Raw genomic sequence first — 5327 nt, 5'->3', positions numbered from 1 at the left:
GTGTTCATACTTTCTGTGACTTATTTAATAACTTTATGCTTAATTTAAGAACACCAAGATTCTCCTCTCTTTTCTTCCACAATTTTTAGTTGTTGCTGTTACACTTGATCCATTTCAAATCTATGATCCATTTCAAATTAATTTTTGTATATGGTGTGAGCTAAAGGTCAAAGTTCATTTTAACATATGGATACCAAATTTTTCCAATACCATTTATTCATAAGATTATCATTTCCCCATTGAATTGTCATGGTACCTTTGCTGAAAATCAATTGGCTGTGTATGTATGGATCTACTTCTGAACTGTCTATTCTAGTCTTGTGATTTTTATGTGCATATCTAGACCAATACCAAATCATTTTGATTACTATTGCTTTATTGCAAGTCTTGAAATTAAATAGTATAAATCCTCCGAATTTGTTCTTTTTCAAAGATATTGTTGCTCTAGGTTCTTTGAGTTCCATTTTAATGTCAGAATGAACTTAATCATTTCCACTATTGCCACTACTACTATTGATGATACTAATAAAAATAGCCAATAAAGCTTGTTATATTGTATCAAATCTCTAGATTAAATTGAAGAAAAATTGACATTATAACAATATTGAGTCTTTCAATCCATTAACTGGGTATATCTCGCCATTATTTAGATTTTCTTTAATTTTCATTATCAATTATAAATGTCTTTGTAATTTTCAATGTACAGGTCTTGCAAACATTTGTGAAAATATTTGTCTAAGTAGTTAACATTTGTGTTGGTATTAAAACTGTTCTTTACAATTTCATTTTTTAATAATTGCCATTATAAAGAAATATGATTGGTTTATGTTGACCTTGTATACTATAACCTTGCTAAACACATTTATCAGTTTTTAATAGGTTATTTTTATAGATTCTCTAGTATTTCTTATACAAATGATCATATTATCTGATAATAAGCAAAGTTTTCCTTTCTCTTTTCCAGATTATTTATCTTCTCAGTGCAATTGCTCTAGGTAGAGCAGCTGGTATAATGCTGAGCATAAACGAGGAAAGAAGAGATTCTCTCTTCTTCCTGCTGTGGGGGTCTGGGGGAGACCAAGATCTCCTGCAACTCTGAAACTACATAATGGGGTGTGTGTGTGTGTGTGTGTTTCAGCTTCCTCCTACTCCTCCTACCTTGTGATATAGGCACTTCTGAATTGCAGTCCACTATTCCATCTGTCTACCACTTTGGATGATCATGATGATTCAAGTATGGTTTTTAATACCTTCAAGTGATCTCAGAGCCAGCTTCCCATCATTTTGTACCAGGACCATTGCAGTAGCCCTCCTAACTGGCGTCTTTGCCTCTGCCCATGTTTCTGTGTCATCTACTTCCAAATTGCAGCCAGAGTGATCCCAGTACTTGCTCGGGCAGAACATATACTAAAGTCAGAGTGATCCTGGCCTGATACGAGCAGGTCACATCATTCCTCTGTTCAGAGCCCTCTACTTTCACTCATCCTTCCTCTCAGAGAGTCTGACATTGCAGGGATTGACAATGGCCGATGAAGCCCCAGCAGGTAGGAGCACATGCACAAGCTTTTCCCTTTTCCTCACTCCACTCCACTCCAGGGTCTCCTTGCTGATCTCCAGCTGTGACAGGTGATCCTCCCATCAGCCACGACCTTGACAATGGCCACTCCCTCAGCCTGAATGTCCTTCCCCGTAGGGGAAGGACCTGCTCCTTCTCTTCCTCCTTCATGTCATTTCTCAGATGGGCTTTCCCTGGCCACCCTAATGAGAGCGCCAAGCAAGTAAATAAACGAAACTTTTCCTCCCACAGAGGTTGTGCTTTCCCTGCTTTTATTTTTCTCTCTAGAACCTATTATTATATAATATTTATGCAAGTTTAATGACAGCAGAAATTTCTTTTCAGTGGATGGAAGGGGTAGTGGCTATTTCATGCACTACTCACACTGATGGCCTAGGGCACTTCTGGCACATGGTGGGTGTTTAATGGCTCTTTTGAATGAAGAAATGACAAATAGTGTTCAGGTGTCTTAAAAAGATCACAACAGACATGCTTGGTGGACAAATCTAGAAATCTTCAAAGCATTTCTAGACCTAATAAGTTTATATAAAGACTGGATCATTTTTGCAAATATTTGGTAAATAAAATACTTTCAATACGTACTTACACATTACACCAATTATTGGAAACACATAGTAGAATCAAAGATGCTTACTTATTAAAATTTTAAAGGCTCTATTCAGGTTATCTGATTCTCAGTTTGTTCCTCTAAATTATTTTATTTTAAAACATTCAGTATCTTTTGGCTGTGCAGATTTATAGCAGAATGACTACAGTAGCCTGAAAGAACTTTGCAATAAGATGAAAACTGGTCTCCTTCTTACTAGTTCTTCCTGACATTTTTCTAATTGATCTCTGTCTTTCTTTGTTTCAAGCTCAGCATCCTCTACTGCACACTCCCTGCCTAGGACCGTGCCTGTACTCTATAGATAAACCTGGAAAGAATAAGGTACTAATGTGCAAGCTCCAGACCATGGTTGCATTTAGGTTTTAGCATAAACTTAGAATATTAATAAAGAGAAAATAGTAGATTCAATTATAGATGTGGAAAGCCTCAGGGACGCTGAGTGGAAGGGAAGACAAAGTCATTACAGTCTTAAAATAAAAAGTGTGTTTCATTGAATAAAGCACTTCGGGGAACTTTATCTTTTGTGAACCTCAGTCATTATAAGCTTTGAAATAAGTTATTTTTTTTTGTCACTTTAAGGATGTGGGAACCAGGACTCAGAGAAGCCGTGGGTCACTCCTAGTCTCATAACTAATAGGTGACATGCAAAGGATCATCGACCCCACATCTGCAGCCCTGCGTTATACGTTCTTGTCACTGCTAATTGAAACTTGATCAAATATTATTAAGGTACCTGGGAGAAGATAATTTTGAAACCATTCCCAAAGCATGTGTGTAAAAGAAATGACATAAAACCTTGCAAAGACTATTTCTTCTGTAATTTTAATTAAAAAAAGTTGAGACACAGGAAGTAAACCAAATGTCAATGGCCAAATCAAAAGAAATGTCAAAGTAATGTGAAAGTGGAGCCTCAAAGGCAGAAACAAGGAAAGTAACTGTGGTATTAAATGGCCTCTTTATATACCCACAGCATTTCTGGGGAGTCACTGTGAATAGAGTTCTTTGGGCTGAAAACTAAAAAATGATTTCGATGATTATTAAAAGCTTAAGAACTTAAAGTTCAATGAGCCTCTCCCTACAGCTGATTGTTATGCAGTCCTAATAATGTCACAACTTATTGTGTTATTTCTTTGTAGCAGAATGTGAAATACTTGAAAAAACTTTTGTAATTTAAAGAATTTTACTTAGCTTTACTATGATAGCTAGGCTATCATACTCGAAATGAGTGCTCAGAAAAATAATGGACACATGTTATCAATTTGGAGATAACCAGTTAAAAACAAAATAGAGTCAGTGCATTGAAGAGATGAAATATATTTCACTGATGAATTGAACGTCTTGTGAATTTTTAAAAATGTAAGAAAATAAATATCTTATAAAAATAAAATAGCAGATCCTGCTGCTGTCCTAAGTTATTTACCCAATATAACATCTTTCTTCTTTAATATTTCAGGGGAAAAAGCAGTTGTTTTAGAAAATAATCATGAAATTAAATATAAAATCATTGTGTTGTTTGTGAAATCGTTTATAATAGAAATGAGTTTTTGAGATATATATGGGTTTATTTCAAAATTTTCAAAGCAGAGTATGTTATAAATTAATGATATACAAGGATAAATAGTACATTCTATTGTAAATATTTATTTTGTCATCTGCTTGACTAGACTACAATTCGGAGTTTTAAGCTGGACAACCTGCATATGGTAGAATCATTACTCTTAGATACTAAAGGAATTATTTCTTAAACATTTGATTTACACACTTAATTTACCAAAGGGCACTTCATTTCATCCCTGGTGGGGAATCGAACTTGTGCTGCAGTGGCTGCCAATAACTTCATAGGTGCTGAGACTTAACCCCTTGCGCCACCAGGAAGGCCCCCTCAAAATCTTTTCTGAAGATTAGACCACATAGTTTTACCATCATGTCACACTGTTTATATTGGAATCTGTTATTGCACTAATATATCCTAGAAGCAGTCTAATTAAGTACCTTTGAATTTGGCCAAGTAAGAAGAGCTAAAGAGGCTAGCTCCTAATTTACTTTTAAGCTTCATGAAGTCTTAATCTGGTGGGAGGCAAAGGTGTTGAAGCTGAAGCTCAGCAGGGACAGGGAGTAAAGACATCTTCCACCCCTAAATTAGGCTACTTTCTTTGTCAGAGAGAAACACTTGTTAATTATGAAATACTCATAAATCTGCCTCAACTTAAGTGCCCAAGAGCTGAGGGTAATGGAAGGAAAAACAATTTAAATCACATTATGTAGCAAGCAACTGAATAATGCATTTTTGTAGTATCTCACTGCATTTCATTACTTCAAGGCCACAGATTTGCTCCTGCAACTTCAAATAGCAGAAGGAAAACACAGGTTAGGGTTATATTGTTTTCTGTGATTCATGGGTTCTCAGCAGTAAACAGAGTGTTTGCTTCAAAGAGGATTTTTCCCTTTCCATGCCTGCTGCCAATTTATGGTTTGTTTTTTGAAGGGCTTTGAAAGTGTTGAATCTGCTAAAAACATAGTTATCCCCCTGAATGTTAGAAATTTCAGGAGAATTTCTATGACCAACAAATCTTTTAAAGAAATTCAAATGTATCTTAAAACAAACAAAAAAGACATTAGCAGTAGTTAAAGAATATCTTATTTTCAAGGAGTTAGCACTGCTATTTTACTTTTTCTAAGTCCTATTAAAATTCATGAGAAGAAAAAAAAACAAATTTTTATTTGGTATATTTTGTTTTACGCTTACAGTATCTTAAAACAGAATACCTTGGTCATCAATCAGGTGACAAGTCCCAATATAAGAAGAACTCCCACTACCTAAGAGAAAATGAATGAGACACTCAGGTCAGAGAAAGACTATATTTTTAAGTAGAAATATTTCATCACTGCTGATCTAAAATCACTCCCTAACTGTGAATAATAGCTATCAAATTTCCTGTACAACTAGAAATTATTACATCTAAGAATCATGGACATTTAGTGCTCTAAGTGTCCATAGAGATAATTTAGACCAATCTCCTCACTTTTCACACATGGAGTTACTAAGGCACACAGAGAATAAGAGACTCACCAAAGGTCAGGCTGATGGAACCAGAATCAAATCCCATACCTTCTAACTTCAACTGGAGTGTAATTAAAGAGGCA

Source organism: Talpa occidentalis, unplaced genomic scaffold (assembly GCF_014898055.3).
Source record: "Talpa occidentalis isolate TD23 unplaced genomic scaffold, MPIMG_talOcc4v2.1 talOcc4.2, whole genome shotgun sequence".
NCBI classification, from domain to species: Eukaryota; Metazoa; Chordata; class Mammalia; order Eulipotyphla; family Talpidae; genus Talpa; species Talpa occidentalis.
The sequence above is the reverse complement of the archived record's forward strand: the minus strand, read 5'-3'. Positions refer to the sequence as shown.